The sequence below is a fragment of the Jaculus jaculus genome, chromosome 17 (genome assembly GCF_020740685.1).
Source record: "Jaculus jaculus isolate mJacJac1 chromosome 17, mJacJac1.mat.Y.cur, whole genome shotgun sequence".
Classification (NCBI taxonomy): Eukaryota; Metazoa; Chordata; class Mammalia; order Rodentia; family Dipodidae; genus Jaculus; species Jaculus jaculus.
Window position 1 is genome coordinate 43,116,755 of NC_059118.1, and position 18,260 is coordinate 43,135,014.

At 40.6% G+C, this 18,260-nt stretch overlaps 1 pseudogene; it reads right to left on the reverse strand.

The window, feature by feature from the left end:
- Positions 1 to 466: 466 nt before the first annotated feature.
- The window catches only part of LOC105944421, a 47,027-nt pseudogene continuing 29,233 nt past the window's right edge, over positions 467 to 18,260 (reverse strand).

Sequence of the window (18,260 nt, forward strand, 5' to 3'; positions counted from 1 at the left end):
GGAAGCCAGGTAGGACAAGTCCTTTTTCTGCCCTCTCCTGTTATAGAAACATTATCTCTCTTCCCAGTGTATCTTCTTGTAGCCCCATGGCTACTTAGTGTGGACAGGGAGCTAACAGACCATTAGAATGTCCAATCTGAAATGATGGGAATTCATCTGGTGGCCCTGACCACTGATCCAGATCTAAGTTGTCTGGCCTGTGGTACTAATGGGAATGCTTAGAAAAATTTGTGGAAAAGGAAACCAGATGAGGTAGAGAGATGGAAGACAGGAAGACCACATGAGATGGAGAGACAGAGAAACCATGTGAGATGGGGAGGATAGATTGGGAGAGCATGAGAGGCAGAGAGACAGGGAGACCAGGAGACCATGTGAGATGAAGAGATGGAGAGTCCATGAGAGATGGAGAACAGTAACTATCACTTTTCTAAAGGTTTTGGCGCCCTTGTTCTGTCCACAGAATAACTCAGTTATCTGCAGATGCCATCACTGGCCTGCTGTAGTAAGTACTGGAATACCTTAAGCCTGTACTATGAAAGCAATTCTGTGTTAGGTCCCCCATACTATACCTGCTGACTGAACAGTTATCACCATCCAAGAGACAGTAGTCTAAGATGGAGAAGTTGAGCTGGTCAAGTCCTACATGTAACAAATGGTACAGCAGTGATGTGATGTAGGCTCAGCCTGTCTCAAACCTCCATGTTCTTCCTGAGTTCTATGTTGCTTCTCACTCAGGAAAATTTAGCTTCCCTGGAAGAAGTTTTTATTTATAAAGTCAAGAAGTTCAAAGTTCTAGTCAAGGAAGTAGTTTTCCAGGGAATATGTACTTAGCAAGTTTTTGTTGTTGTTGTTGTTGTTCAAGGCAGGGTCTCACTCTAGCCCAGGCTAACCTGGAATTTACTCTGTATTCTCAGGGTGTCCTCAGACTCCACACCTGGCCTTATCAAGTTTTATAAGAAGTAGTATCTGTAACTGATATGTATGATATAAGTAACTGATATGTTGCTCCCTGTCCCAGAAAATAAGAGAATTGCCAGAAAACTCCATCTTTATTAAAAAAGAAATAAGCTACTTAAAAAATTTATTTATTCATTTCATTCATTTGAGAGGAAATAAAGAGTCAAATGGAAAGATACAGTGTGTGTGAGAGAAAGAGAGAGAGAGAATGGGTGTGCCAGAGCCTCCAGCTGCTGCAGATGAACTACCGATGCATACACCACTTTGTGCATCTGGTCTATGTGGTTCCTGGGGAATCAAACCTGGGTCCTTCAGATTTTCAGGCAAAGGCCTTAACTGCTAAGTCATCACTCCAGCCCAGAAAACTCACCTTTCTTCTAGCAAAATTATTGATGAGACTGCAGAGATGGCTTAGTGGTTAAGGCACTTGCCTGTAAAGCCAAAGGACCCAGGTTTGAATCCCTAGGACCCTGGTAAGCCAGATGCACAAGGTAGCCCATGTGTCTGGAATTCATTTGCAGCAGCAGGAAGCCTTGTCATGCCCATTCTCTCTCCTTCCTTCCCTCCCTCCCTCTTTCTCTCTCTTTTTCTCTCTCTCAAATAAATAAAAGTCTTGAAGCTGTTACATAGTTTAAAAATACTAGCTATAAAAAGAAGAACTGGGTTAGAGAGATGGCTTAGCAACTAAGGCATTTGCCTGTGAAGCCAAAGGACCCAGGTCCAAGTCCCCAGGATCCCCTTAAGCCACATGCACAAGGGGGCACACGCATCTGGAGTTTGTTTCCAGTGGCCACACCCAGTTTCTCTCTCTCTCTCTCTCTCTCTTTCTCTCTCTGCTTGCAAATAAATAAATATGAACAACTTCTAAAAAAGAAAAAGCAACTCATACCCTCAGTATTCCTAGATATAATGCTGCCTTAATACTTTATAGCATGGCTTTTGACATAGATCTTGAGATTCATTCCTAAAATATGGATTCTGGCCCAGTGGTTCCATCATGTGGCCTAATATTCCCATTTGGTAGTGATGCTGCTGGCCTACAGAGTGAGGCTTTTGGCTCACTTGGGGACCATTCTAACTTGCATGCCTTTCAACAAGACTAAAGGTTCACAGGGCCAAGGGGCAGCTTCCATTTGAGTCTCTAACTTCTTCCTCTGGACACCTGAGAGTCCCCAGCCAAGTCCTGGGAAATGCCTCCCAGAGGTCCTGTCTGGGGACTCTCCCTCAGCCCATCTTCCTGGGTACAAGCTGGGCCTCCTGGAAAGCTATGTGGATGGGGTTGAGAGTAGGCAATGCTCCTTGTGCTGAAGGGTGACACTGAGTAACTATGCCAGGCCAGAACAGGGTCACCTCATGAAGTTATGTGAGCCTGACCCAAAAGCCAGGCATAACAGTGCAGAATCCTCATATCAGTGTCCTTTCCAAGGCATCACGAAACCACCAAACAACATACATACTCCCAACACACGTCCAGCGGGGTGTAAAAGGTTCATGTAAAGCTGGCTTGATGTTCAAAAATCAATTACTCAAATCCACCATATTGATATAACAGAGAAGAAAAATTCCATAATATATTCCAAATAGATGTTGTACTAAATTTGAATCCCAGTCATAATATACAAAATCTTGAAAACATAAGAAATCTCCCATTTTGTTAAAGGGCATGTGCAAAAAGAACATTATCTGTGATAATGAATACAGCGTGCAAGGCAGGTGCTCACCACTCCTCTTCAGCACCGTGCTAAGAGGTCTAGCCAATAAAATGTGAAACAAGGGAATAAAAGGATGTGATATTGAAAAGGAAGAAATAGAGCTGCCTTTATTTGCAAGTGTGATTGTCTAGGTCGAAATTCCTAAGAATTTACAAACAGACACAAACATACACACACACACACACACACACACACACACACATGCACACACACACGCAAATCCTCTTCTAGATAAATAGGTTTGGTAGGTCATGAAGTGCAATTGTATCTTTGCTCATTAGCACTGATCACAGATGCCAAAATTGAAAAAAACAACGTCTTTTAAAAAATTTTTCCCCCAAGAGATAAATATGTAGACTTAAATCTATCACAGCATGTATAAGACTTAAATGTTTAAAAGTATAAAATTTAGTTTAAATAAATTGAAGAAAATCAAAATGAATGAGGAGCCATACTGTGTTTATGGATTAAAGATAAGATACAGTAAAAAAGTAAAAATAAAAAATCTCAATTCTCCCCAAGTGGATACAAGCTTAAGATAGCTTCTATAAACATCCTGGCAAGATATTTTTTAACTAAAGACAGATTATTCTAAAATGCACATGGAAAAGCAAAGGAACTAAAAAATAGCTATGAACAATTTTGAGAAAAGGGCAGTGGGAAAGATCAGCCACTCAGATCCAAGATCTGCAGCCCCAGTAATCAAGACTGCCTGCTTGGCAGAGAGCAGCAAGAGATCCAGAAACAGACCTGTGCAATACACAAAAAATGGTTTTCTTTTGTCTTTACAAAGGTGTGAAAGCAATTCAATAAGGAAAGGAAGGCAGCCTTTTTCTTTTTTTCTTTTTCTTTATTTATTTTTTTATTTTCTAGCCCAGCCTGACCTGGAATTCACTGTGTGGTCTCAGGGTGCCCTTGAACACACAGGGATCTTCCTACCACTGAGTCCTTGAGTGCTGGCCACCACACAGTAGGAAAGGCAGCCTTCTAATAAATGGTGTTAGCACAATTAGGTCTCCATAGGTTAAAAAAAAAAATACTAGACAAGCTGCTACCCAGTTCTCATGCAAAAGCTAACTTAAGTCCTTCTTCTCTTCTTTGTCCACTAAGAGTGAGGAATCAAATGGTTTCTTTATAAGAGAGAGTGGGAAAAGGAGGATGCTGTCATCATCCAGTGACTCTGTCCCTTGAGCACAAGCAAAGTAAGCTGGCCTGGGTGGGGGGGCGGAGTAGCAGCGCAGCTCCCATGGTGTCTTTGTGAGGCTTTGACAACTCTTAATAGCTGTGGGTCACATCTTATTACAGTCCCCTTTAAAAAAATTTTTTTAAACTTTTATCTGGTTATTTGAGAGAGGCGCAGATAGAACGGATGCACCAGGGCTTCCAACAAATGCAAACAAAAGCCAGACACATGTGCCACCTTGTGCATGGGTCTTAGCTGGGTCCTGGGAAATTGAACCTGGGTCATTTGGCTCTCAGGCAAGTGTCCTAACCGCTGAGCCATCTCTCCAGCCCTTGATACATTTCATTTTTTTTTTTTTTTCTTGGCTTCTCAAGATAGGGTCTAGCTGTAGTCCTAGGCTGACCTGGTAGACTTAGGGTGGCCATGAACTCACAGTGATCTTCCTACTTCTGCCTCCCAAGAGCTGGGATTTAAGGTATGTGCCAACATGCCCAACTCATTGTTACGGTTCTTAATCCCTTCCTGATTCCTTGGAATGCCGCCCCATGTGTCTGGTAGTACTTTTGGATCATTAAGATTACTGCTGGAGAGCCTCCACTTTAATATACTGACAAGGTGAGGACATTATGAATCGAGCCTATGTTATGCTTCTCAACTAACTAGAGCAAGTGAGTCACCTGGGAGCCTTGATTGCATAGTTTAGAAGTGTATAAGCCCAGTTCCTTAAGGATAAAAACAAGATCCTAATTTGTTAGTTCTCTGAAAAGGCCAGAAAGGTAAACAAAGAGTGTGGCAATCTCCTAATGGAGAATGTCATCTATTACTATTACTATTACTATTATTATTATTAATTTATTTGCAGGAACAGTGACAGACAGAAGAGAGATAGACAGAGAGAATGGGCACAGCAGTCTCCAGCCACTTGCAAACAAACTCCAGATGCATGTGCCACCTTGTGTGTCTTGTCTTTTGTGGGTACTGAGGAAATGAAACTGAGTTGTTAGGCTTTGCAGGCAATTTTCTTAACCGCTGAGCCATTTCTACAGCTCCAGATTATCATTTAAAAAAAAAATTCATTAGAAAGAGAGAGAATGGGTGTGCCATGGTCTTTAGCCACTGCAAATGGATTCTATATGCATGTGCCACTTTGTGCACATGGTTTTATGTGAGTACTGGTGAATTGACTCAATACTTGGGCTTTGCAGGCAAGCACCTTACCTGCTGAGCCATCTCTCCAGCCCCAGATTATCAACTTTTAATGTAAAAATAATATTCCATATTAGGAATGGTTATAGGGCAAACTGTATTATAAGCAATTACTTTTCAAAGTGTTGGTAGTTAAACAAAAAATTTGAAACAAGGACTAGAAGAATATGTATCTCCATTTAAAAAAATCAGTGATCTGGGCATGGTGGTATACTCCTTTAATCCCAGCACATGGGAGGCAGAGGTAGGAGGGTTACAGTGAGTTCAAGGCCACCCTGAGACTACAGAGTGAATACCAGGTCAGCCTGAGTTAGAGTGAGACCCTACCTCAAAAACCCAAAAAAATCAGTGAGAGCTGGAGAGATGGCTCAGTGGTTAAGTCACTTGCTTGCAAAGCATAATAATTAATTTAATTAATTACTTAAAGCATAATTAAACTTAGGTTTAATTCCCCAGTACCTACATAAAATCAGATGTACAAAGTGACATATGCATCTGGAGTTTGTTTGCAGTGGCTAGAGGCCCAGGTGTACCCATTCTTCTCTCTCTCTCTCTCTCTCTCTCTCTCTCTCTCTCTCTCTCCATACAAATAAAATACAAAAAGTTAATTAAAAAAGAAATCAGTGAAAATGCTGGAGAAATGGGTTAAAGTGTTTGCTTGCAAAGCCTGATGACCTTGGTTCAGTTCCCCAATACCCACATAAAGCCTGATGCACAAAGTGATGCATGTATGTAGAATTCATATGCAGTGATGGGGGCCCAGCAAAGTCCATACTCTCTCCTACTCCTTGCAAATAAATAAAAAATTTTTAAAAAATAGTGAAAATAAAAGTATATTTATTCAAGTCGAACTAGACATCAATTGTGTGCAAAGAATTTTAGCTTCAGAAATCCTAAATTTTAGGAAACCCTAGGATTTTATTTATTGTGTTAATGGATTATGTGTTTACAATAGTAAAAAGAGAAATTGAAAATATGGTTTGGGGTCTGGAGAGATGGCTTAGCAATTAAGGCACTTGCCTGCAAAGCCAAAGAACCCAGGATTGATTCCTCAGGGCCCATGTAAAGTTAGGTTTGATTTGCCTAGTACCCATGTAAAGCCAGATGCACAAGGTTACACATGCGTCTTCAGTTCATTTGCAGTGGCTGGAGGCCCTGGCATGCCCACCCCCCTCTCAAAATAAATGAATAAAATAAAATATGGTTTGGTTTTCCAAGTGTATATATATGTACACTTTTTATACAATGTCTAGTACTTCATAAATGACATTTTTAACATCTACCAGACAGGTGCCAATGGGGCCCCATTTCCAAGATAAATAGGCAAAGGCTCCCAGAAATGATAGAATTTGACCAAATTCCCCCAGGGAAAAAGTGGCAGAACTGGCATTTGAACTCAAATTCTTGGTAAAGACCAGTATTTGTTAATTACTAAGGAAATGATGATGTCATTGGATACTGTCCACAGAATGAACAGAAGAGGTTGACATCTGATTTTTTCCTTCAATCTATGTTTAGTAAACAAAACCCTTAGGTCAGAATCTGGAATGGTTTATTGTGAAGTATATTCAGGCTTTCCTTTGAAAGTGCTGTCAGGAAGTGTCAAGGAGTAGTTTGCTTTTGAGGGGGCCAGTGTGTATCTATTTACTAAACCAGGAAATGATAGTTCCAAATGCTTTCATTGACTGTGAACTCAGCCCTGGAAATCCCCACAGAAACTCAGACCTTGACCAGTGATCCCAGAACATCCTAACTATCCAGGCACGGCCTGACATAAATCATTGCCCTAAAGGTTGAGAAAACTAGATTCTGTAATCCTGGTGTAATTCCTTTAGTCCTCAGTGAAGGGACCAAACTGACACCATGACAGGCTTCAGTAAGGTGCCACCCTAACTAGGCCTAAGTTTCAGTACCCCAGAGAGGTAGGCAAGACTTCTGGGCAAAACCATGAACAAAGGATGGGCTGTTAATCAACAGTGACCCTTACATGTGGCCAGGGAAGATAGCTGCCATTCTGTGCTCTGGAGGCCAAGTCAGTTCCTGGAGACATGGCAAAACATGTACCTTTCACATGATTTTGCCACAACCAATCAGAAACATACAACTGTAACTGCTGCTTGCCTAGCTAATCATGTCAGATTACCTAACCCACCTGAATTCCCCAACTTGTTCTTAAAAGGAGCCTGCATGCTTCTCTTGGGGTCACCATTTTGTATGAATTGTTGACCCCACATGCGGGCAGATTCTGCACAATAAATGATCTTTGTTTTTACATAGTATTTGAGTCTGGGATCTTTCTTCAGTAATCTTTGGACCCTTAAACTCAGAACTCTAAGAAATGAGTGGGTATGATGGGTTGGTTCTCTCTTTAGGATCTGCATCTATCTGAAAAAGAGAAGCAGATTCTCCAACAGAGAGTAAAGTTAGCACCAGATGAATGGGATAACCATTATTTTTTTACAGAGAATTTAAGGTGTAGGCCCTCTTGTAGCCCATGATTGTTGGTAGCTTGATAATGGAGAATGGGCTTATGCTTGGATATGGTTCTGACTTGTTTCTCAGCTCCAGCTATAGGTCCTGTTCCACTGAGGGGATCAGTTAGCCAAATCAAGAGATTTGGTTTCCCACCATGGCTGTGTGCCACTATTGCACTTGTGTGAACATCATGATAGGTTATTTGCTGCTAAGTAGGTTAGACCATGAGTAGCTTGGACAGATATTGGTCATTTTCCCCCAGTCACCCAAGTAGCACCTTCTGGCACTAGATGCGCTGACTGTCTGGGGACTGAACCTCTTCCAGCCATATCATTCATCTTACGTGTCAACCTCATATGGTGTCTTCAGCAGTAGGGTCTTACCACTAACTTTCGTGGGTCATCAAGTACTCAGACAGAAAAATCTCTTTCTTTTAGGAAACCTTGTAGGTCTCTGATCAAAAGCTCATTGTGGGGCTGGAGAGATGGCTTAGCAGTTAAATGTTTGCCTGTGAAACCTAAGGACCCCGGTTCGAGGCTTGGTTCCCCAGGTCCCACGTTAGCCATATGCACAAGGGGGCACACGCGCCTGGAGTTCGTTTGCAGAGGCTGGAAGCCCTGGCACGCCCATTCTCTCTCTCTCTCCCTCTACCTGTCCTTCTCTCCATGTCTGTCACTCTCAAATAAATAAATAAATAAATTAAAAAAAAAAAAAAAGCTCATTGTGGATGATAGCCACATGCTGGTACTGGGAGTTCCAGGTCAGTGCCCATGAAGAGAAGGATGAAAAAGATAACTAACAAAAAAGAGTTAGGAAGAGAAAGAGAGAGAGAGAGAGAGGCAGTAGAAGATTAAGGCCAGTCTTTATTATACCCTCTCTAAGGGCCTGGTGAAGGTTCAACCATTTGGTCTGTCTTTTAGGGGGTAGAATTTATGGTACCATTGCCGTTTGGGTCCAGATTTGTGTACCCCATCCCCTCCATTGCCCTTCCCTCCCTCCCCACTTACCCTGTTGTCCATTCCTTGAGATGCTTGCTGGGTATGTTGGCATCTTGGGTAGATTCGGATTAGGTGCTGTAGATGAGTGAGACTGTGTGGTGATTATATTTCTGTGATTGGCTGAGTTCACTGAGAATGATCTGTTCCAGGTTCAACCATTTTTCTTCAAATTTCATTGTGTCATTTTTTTTTTCTTACTGCTGTGTAGAATTACATTGTGTAGATATACCACATCTTAGTTATCCATTCATCTAGTGATGGACATCTGGGTTGATTCCAGCTCTTAGCTATTAAGAATTGAACAGCTATAAACATGGTTGAGCAAATCTCTCTGGACCAAGGCTTGGAGGTTTTAGGGTACATGCCCAGTAAGGGAATAACTGGGTCTGTTGGTAACTCTATAGTCAGCTTTATTAGGAGGCTCCATATTGCTTTCCAAAGTGGTTGTACTATCTTACATTCAACACCAAAAGTGGATGAAGGTTCCTATTTCTCCACATTCTCACCAGCATTAATTTCATTTGATTTTTTGATGTTTGCTATCCTTATTGGGGTAAGGTGGAATCTCATAGTTGTTTTAATTTGCATTTTCCTGATGATTAGGGATGATGAACATTTTCTTAAGTGTGTGTTTGCCATTTGTATTTCTTCCTCTGCGAACTGCCTATCCAGTTCTTTGTTCTCTTTTGTGAGTGGGCTGTTTGACTTTTTATTGTTTAGGTTTTTGAGTATTTTGTAGATTGTAGGGATTAGGCCTCTCTCATTTGGATATTTTGCAAATATTTTCTCCCATTCTTTTGGTAATCTTTTGGCTTTGCTTATTGTATGTTTGTGAAGAAATTTTTTCCGTTCCTATATCATAGAAAGTTCCTCTATTTTTTTTTTTCCCAGTAGTAGCCAAGTTTCCCATCTTATATTGAGGTCTTTGATCCATTTGGACTTGAGTGTTGTTCATGGCCAGATGTGTGGATCAAGTTTCAGTTTCCTGCATATGGTTATCTAGTTTGTCCACCACCATTTGTTGAAGATGCTGTCTTTTTTTCCAGCCTATATTGTTAGGGCCTTTGTCAAATATCAAGTAGCTATAGTCCCTTGACCCAAAGTCCGGGTCCTCAATTCTATTCCATTGGTATATACTCCTGTTTTTACGCCAGTACCGTGCTGTTTTTATTACTATGACTTTGTAATACAGCTTTAGATCAGGTATGGTGATGCCTCCAGAGGTATTTCTTTCACTGAGGATATCCTTGGATATCTGAGGCCTTCTGCCTTTCCATATGAGTTTTTTTGAGATCACTTTTTCCACCTCTGTGAAGAACAATGTTGGGATTTTAATTGGAATTGCACAGAATCTGTATATTGCCTTTGGTAGGATTGCCATTTCCACAATGTTAATTCTGCCTATCCAGGAGCATGGGGGTGGGGGGGGGGGCTTTCCATTTTCTTAAGTCTTTCTCAATTTCTTTTTTAAGTGGTTTTATGTTTTTCTTTTATAAATCTTTCACTTTGTTGGTTAATGTTATTCCAAGAATGTTTGTTGTTGTTGTTGTTGCTATTGTAAATGGGACCATGTCCATTACTTCTTTCTCTGTATCTTTGTCATTTGCATATAGGAAGGCTACTGGTTTTTATGCATTGATTTTGTATCCTGCTACTTTGCTAAGGGAGTTAATCACCTTCAAGTGTTTTGGAATGGAGTCTCTCGGGTCTCTTATGTATAGAATAATGTCATCTATGAATAGAGCTAATTTAACTTCTTCCTTTCCAAATTGCATCCCTTTTATTTCTTTCTCCTTTCTTATTGTTTGAGCTAGGACTTCTAGTACCATATTAAAGAGCAGAAGTGAGAGTGGACAACACTGTCTTGTTCCTAATCTCAGTGGAATTCCTCCAGTTTCTCTGCATTAAGTATTATGTGGGCCTTAGGAGCTTTGTATATAGCCTTTATTGTGTTAAGATATGAACCAACCATGCTAATTCTCTCCAATCATGAAGTGATGTTGTTTTTTGTCCGAGGCCTTGTCTGTCGAAATGATCATGTAGTTTTTGTGTTCAACCTTGTTTATGTTGTGTACTACATTGACAGATGTCCATACATTGAACAACACCTGTGTTCCTGGGATGAATCCCTCTTGATCAAGGTGAATAATGGAATTGGTGGGTTGTTGGATTTGGTTTGTGAGGATTTTGTTCAGGATCTTTGCATCTAAGTTCATCAAGGAAATAGGCTGGTAGTTTTCTTTTCTTGTGTCATCTCTACCTTGTTTTGGTTTAGGGTGATACTAGCTTCATACAAGTAGTTGGGGAGGTTTCCCTGTTCTCCAATTGTATGGAACAGTTTGAGAAAGATTAGTTTGAGTTCTATGTAGGTTTGATAGAATTCAGCTGAGAAGCCATGTAATTCTGCACTCTTCTTTTTGGAGAGGTTTTTATTACCTTTTCAATATTGATGAATTGATAGGTTTGTTTAGGAGATTAATCGGCTCTGAGTTTAGCTTTGGTAGATGGTATGTGTCCAGGAATTTATCCATTTCCTCCATATTGTCCAGTTTTGAAGTGAGTCCTGATGATTCTCCTAATTTCACTTATGTCTGCTGTGATCTCTCCTTTTTCATTTCTAATTTTGTTAATTTTAAGCATATCTTTTTTTTGCTTGATTAAATTGGCCAGTGGTTTATCACTCTTGTATATTTTTCAAAATATACAAGCTGGTTGTTTCTTCAATTTTCTTAATTGTTTTCTTAGTTTCCAATTCATTAATTTCTGCTCTGACCTTACTTATTTCTTTCTGTCTCAAGCTTTTTGGATTGGATTCTTCTTGCTTTTTCAGTGCCTTTAGGAGGATGGTTAGGTTATTGATTTGGGATCTCTCTGCCTTTGTTATGAAGGCATTTAGTGCTATGAATTTTCCCCTTAGGACTGCCTTCGTTGTGTCCCATAAGTTTTGGTATGATGTGTTCTCATCATCATTCATTTCTAGAAATTTCACAATTTCATTTTTATTTCATCCACTACCCATTTATTGCTTAAAAGTGTGCTCTTCAGTTTCCAGGATCCTAAGGGTAGGTCTTTTGTTGTTAATTTCTGGCATGGTAGCACTGTGATTGGATATCATGTAGGGAATTATGTCAATCTTCCTAAATATGTGGAGGCAGGCTTTGTGACCCAGTATATAGTATATTTTAGAGAATGTTCGATGGGCTGCTGAGAAGAATGTGTAATCTGTGGATTTGGGATGGAAAGTTCTGTAGTTGTCCGTTAGGTCTAAGTGATCTATGGTTTTGTTGAGCTCTCTTACTTGACTGTTGAGTTGCTGTTTGGATGATCTATTATTGATAATGGCATATTGATGTCCCCAACTACGATGGTGTTGGTGGATATTTCTGTTTTATTGTCAAGTAGGTTTTGCTTTATGAACTGAACCCTGTGTTTGGTGCATATAGATTTATGATTGTGATATCCTCTTGATGGATCATTTTCTTGATAAATAGAAAGTGGCTTTCTTTGTCTGTTTTAATTATTTTTGGTTTGAAGTCTATTTTATGTGATATTAGTATAGCTACACCTGCTTGTTTCTTATTCCTATTTGCTTGGAATACTGTTTTCCACCCTGAGGAGGTGACTGTCTTTAGTGGTGAGGTGGGTTTCTTGAAGACAACAGATTGAGGGGTCTAATTTTCTGATCCACCCTGTTAGCTTGTGTCTCTTGATAGGTGAATTAAGGCCATTAATATTTAGGGTAATGACTATGAGGTTTGATTTGATCCCTGCCATATTGTGTTGGGGTATGTGGTTTGGTGTTTTCATGGACTTTGAAGTTTTTTGTGCCTTCTCTGAGTTTGGTTATTGTGATCTGCTTTTGTAGGCATTTGAGGTTGATTATTTGAACTTTCTGTGTGAAGAATTTCCTGAAATACTCTCTGTAGGCTTGGTTTTTTGTTCATATAATTGTCAAGCTGCATTTTGTCATGGAAAGTTTTTCTTTCACCATCTATTTTGAGGGATACTTTTGCTAGGTAAAGTAGTTTGGGTTGGAAGGCATAGGTTCTTAGACTTTGCAGTGTTCCATTCCAGGCCCTTCTGACTTTCAGAGTTTCCATTGAGAAGTCTGGAGTAATTCTGATGGGGTTACTTTTAAAAGTGATATGCTATTTTTCCCTAGCTTCTTTTAGGATCTTCTCTTTGGTTTCAATGTTTAGAGGTTTATTTATTTATTTATTTTTATATTTTATTTATATTTATTTATTTGACAGAGAAAGAGGGAGAGAGAGCAAGCAAGAAAGAGAGAGAATGGGCATGCCAAGGCCTCCAGCAACTGCAAATGAACTCCAGATGCTGCACCCCCTTGTGCATCTGGCTAATGTGGGACCTGGGGAATCAAACCTGGGTCCTTTGGCTTTGTAGGCAAAGTCCTTAACCGTGAAGCCATCCCTCCAGCCCACAATGTTTAGAGTTTTAATGACAATATGTCTTGGAGAATTTCTCCTTTGTTCCTATCTGTTTGAAGTTCTGTGAGCTTCTTGTATCTTGATTGGCCTTTTTTTTGAAAGAGTGGGAAAGTTTTCTTCCATTATATTGTTAAATAAATTCTCCATGCATTTGTTCTGAATTTCTTCCCCTTCTGGTATTCTTATGATCTGGATGTTAGAATGTTTAAGGGCATCCTGCAATTCCCTCATGTTCTTCCCTCATGTTCTGTTCACAGAAATTTTTGAACTTATTGAAACTTTTGAACTCTCAAACTGTTTTCTTCTGTCTTGTCTTCCAGATCTGAATTTCTGTCCTCCACATTGCTGACTCTATTCTATAGAGCTTCTAATGAGTTTGCAGTTTGTTCAGTTAGGCTTGCATTTTATACTACTTTTCTATGTATAGTTTCCATCCCTATAGGAAGTTCCCTTTCCACATCCTTTTCTGATTTTCTTGATGCTTCTTGGAATTCATCCTTGCATTTCTTTTTTTAAACTTTTTTGTTTATTTTTTTAAAACTTATTTTTGAGAGTGACAGACAGAGAGAGAAAGAGGCAGAGAGAGAGAGAGAGAGAGAGAGAGAATGGGTACATCAGGGCCTCCAGCCACTGCAAACAAACTCCAGATGCATGTGCCCCCTTGTGCATCTGGCTTATGTGGATCCTGAGGAATCGAGCCTTCACAAGCAAATGCTTAACCACTAAGCTGTCTCTCCAGCCATCATCCTTGAATTTGTTTGTCTTCATTTAGCATTGCAAGCTGATTTTTGAAGTTCTCTTTTTTGACACTCTCCCTCATATCTCTTAACTGTCTTTGAACTCCTTCCATTTTCTTATCTATTTGGTCTAGTGTAGTGATGGCAGCATGCAAATGATTATCAGTCCTTTGTTGCTTTTCTGCAAGTTCTAACAGTAGCTTAATCAGGGTTGCATTGCTCATCACTTCATTTTGGTGTTCTGATCCTAATGTCTCTTCTATGTTTTGATTAGAGACACTCATTGTAGGACTGGGTGATCTTACTGGATTTACTTGCATTTGATTTTTCATGTTATTTCTTTGTGCTGTGGTCTGCCCCAGCTCAAACTAAGAATAATTGTTGAAAGAATCAAGGGTGCTGTTTTCTTGGTGAACCCGGTACCAGCACAAGGGTGAAGGAGATCAACTCCTACCAAATCAGATATCCAGAGACACGGAGGCTCCCAAAACCTCATCACTGAAGCAGACCCAAAATGAACCCAACATGGCTCAGGAAAATTTGTGGCAGAGGGGTTAGAAAAAATGTCAGAGCCACACATTGGGTCATGATACACAGAGACATTTCTTCCTACCCATAACTGAAGACTAACCTCACAATGCATGACCCATATACCTAAACAAGGAGGGTCCAGGGGGAGAGGGGAGGACAAGGAGGAGGCTAACAACAGTACCAACTTGGCTGAATTCACTGAGTACAAAACTAATTTAAAATAAATTTCTTTTAAAAAAATTAAAAAGGTATGAGTGGGTAAACTGACCTGATTTTTTTTTTGATGTTTATTTTAACAACTTACAAAGTTAGAATACAAGAGCTCCAAAAGGTGTTGTTTCTTCTGCTTATTCATGCATGCCAGAGAGGGAAATGAAACCCAAGGACTTCATGGAAGAGGAGGTTTCTGTGAAAGAAGAAATGTCTCTACTTCCATAAGGCTTTCCCACAGTTTTCAACCCTGAGCCCTGTAATGCCAGTTAGAAAATATATAACCATGCTGGGCATAGTGGCATGTGCCTTTAATCACAGTACTCAAGAGGCAGAAGTAGGAGGATTGCCCTGAGTTCAAGGCCAACCTGAGACTACATAGTGAATTCCAGGTCAGCCTGAGCTACAGTGAAACCGTAGCTCAAAAAAAAAGAAGAAGAAGAAAGAAAGAGAGAGAGAGAGCGAGAATATGTAATCACATAGGAAGACATAGTTTGAACTGATTTTGGGGCCTCTTATCTGTGGAGGTCAGCACCAACTGGTCTTCAAAATCTGTTCCTTTCACAAGAATGACTTTTGGAACAACCCAAATATGTTCGTCTGTACTTTCCAAAACAATCAGCCATGGGCTGGGGAGATGACTCAGCAGTTAAAGGCCCGGGATCAATTCCTCAGTCCTCATGTAAAGTACCACATAAAGTGGTACTTGTGTGTAGAGCTCATTTGCAGTGGCAAGAGGCCCCAGTGTCCCCAGATTCTCATTCTCTCTCTCTCCCTTCCTCCCTCTCTCCCTCTCTCTCTTTACAAGTGAATAATCTATAAAATAATTTTTAAAAATCAGCCAGACCCTGAAAGGCAATCACGCTGAACTGAGGTTGGACATGGTGCTGGGTCACCTTAAAGGCCGGAGGGCATTTAAGACCCAAGCAGAATGAAGCACTGCTGGCCTCAACCCGAGCTCTGGCCACTGATGCTGAATGCACAAGGATTTCCTCACCTATATGAGGACAAGAGAACACCAATGACTGGGTCCTGTTGAGCTGAGCATGAGGCAAACACTGTGCACTATGCACTGGTGAGCGCTTGGGATTGAGTATCCATGCCAAGCCTCATTCATGTCCTCTGTAAAATGGAGCATTCTCCAACTGGGGCAGGACATGGGTTTTGTAACGTGTCTGCCAAATCAAATGTCCCATGAATATAGAGACAAATACTACTCCAAATTGTACAAAGAGGTAGAAGCATGTGAGCACTTAGCACAGGAGACCTCTACATAGTGCTGTCACTGGGTCAGTTATGGGTCTGTTCTGCTCTCACTGGGTTCATAGAATATGGACTTTTGGGGGGGGGGGGCTGGGAAAACAGGGAGAGAGAGAATTGGCACACCAGGGCCTCAGACACTGACATCAAACTCCAGATGCTTGTGCCACCTAGTGGGCCTGTGTGACCTTGCACTTGCCTCACCTTTGTGTATCTGGTTTACGTGGGATCTGTAGAGTAGAACATAGGTCCTTAGGCTTGGCAGGCAGGCACTTTAACAGCAAAGCCATCTCTCCAGCCCTGGATCTGGATTATTTATCATTTTGCTTTGGTTTTCTTCTGCTTGTTGCTAAGAATTTCTCATTTATACATACACTTAAAAACTGGAAAAATAGAAGTGATTATTCTCATTAATGAGGATGTAAGTGACTTATTAAAATGCTTTACCTACCTACAAATATCAACATATAATGGACTCTTTCTCATAATGAGCTTTCATGTGACCACATCTAATTCCTTTAAATAACACAACATGGAAGTGTTTAAAAATTTTTAAATCTTTTATCCTCTTGGTATGTTTTCTGTTTATCTCTGGTTGGTTTTTTGTTTGTTTGTTTGTTTTTTGATTTTTTGAGGTAGGGTCTCACTCTGGTCCAGGCTGACCTCGGAATTAACTCTTGTCATCTCAGGGTGGCCTTGAACTCATGGCAATCTTCCTACCTCTGCCTCCCAAGTGCTGGAATTAAAAGCATGTGCCACCACGCCTGGCTACCTCTATGTTATTTTAAACTTATTTTTAAAATGTATTTTATTTATTTGTGAGAGAGAAACAGAAAGAAGCAAGTATATTGAGAGAGAGAGAGAGAGAGAGAGAGAGAGAGAGAGAGAGAGAGAGGGAAGGGAGAGATAATGTGTTCACCAGGGCCTGTAGCCCTGCAAACAAATTCCAAATGCATGTGTCATCTTGTGCATATGGCTTCCATGGATCCTGGGGAATTGAACCTGGGTCCTTTGGCTTTGCAGGCAAGTGCTTTAACCACTAAGGCATACCTCAATCCCTATCTCTGTGTTTTTGTTTTGTGTTTCTTTTTCTCTTGTTTTTCAAGGTAGTTTCTCACTCTAGTCCAGGCTTACTTGAAAGTCACTATGTAATCTCAGGGTAGCCTCACACTCATGACAATCCTCCTACCTCTGCCTCCCTAGTGATGGGATTAAAGGTGTGCCCCACCACACTCAGCTTCCTATCTCTCTGTGTGTTTTTTTAAATATTTTATTTATTTAATTAGTTAGTTATGTATTTATTTAAGAGAGAGAAAGAGGCACAGAGAGAGAGAGATGAGGGTAGAGGGAGAGAATGGGCATGCCAGGGCCTCTAGCCACTACAGACAAACTCCAGATGCATGTGCCTTCTTGTTCCTCTGGCTTATGTACATCCTGGAGAATCAACCACAGGATCCTTTGGCTTTGCAGGCAAACACCTTAACTGCTAAGCCATCTCTTCAGCCCCTCTGTGTTTTTTTAAAATATATTTTATTTATTAGAGAGAAAGAAAGAGGGAGAGAATGGGCATGCCATGGCCTCCAGCCACTGTAAATGAACTCTAGACACATGCATCTCCTTGTACATCTGGCTTACGTGGGGCCTGGAGAATCAAACCAGGATCCTTTGGCTTTGGCTTTGCAGGCAACACCTTAACCTCTAGGCCATCTCTCCAGCCTCTTATCTCTGTGCTTTTAAACTTGACACATGGCATCTGATTCCAGATTTTCTTAACAACTTGGAATATTCTTTGTTTTAACTTTTTATTGACAATCTCCATACATATAGCTAATATGCCATGATCTTACCCTCCATTTTGCCCTTTCTCTATCCCTCCTCCACTGAATCCCTTCTTTCCAACCAGTCCCTTGTTTTTTAAAAGATTTATTCTTCTTTATTAGAGATAGGGGAGAAAAATAGAAAGAGAGAGTTGGCATGCCAGGGCCTATAGCCATTGCAAAAAAACTCCAGACACATGTGTCACCATGTGCATCTGGCTTATGTGGGACATGGAGAATTGAACTTGGGTCTTTAGGCTTCGCAGGCATGCACGTTAGCTGCTAAACCATCTCTCCAGCTCCTCAGTTTCTTGTTTTGATGTAATCATTTTTCCCTTCTTATTATTCAGGTCTTATGTAGGTAGTGTCAGCCATTGTGAGGTCAGGAATCCTTGTGTGGGTTTGTGTGGTATGTGCATATATGCACAGATATATGTATGTGTGTGTCTTGCCATTGATTACTTAAGATAGAAGTGATTTTCTGCTACGGGTTGGCCAGATTCCCAATGTAGGAACTGGTCATGACTCTCCAGAACTTTCTAAGGTGCCTGGTGCAGAGTAGGTTTGCAGTAACTGTGCCCGCCCTTCCTTGCTCTTGATGTACTGACTCTCCAGACTCTATGTGGTAAGGTGAAGAAGAATAATTAAAGACAAGTGCATAGACAGACATGTGACACCCAACACAAAACTATGAAGTGTTTGGGATGGACAGAAGGAATGTCTGTT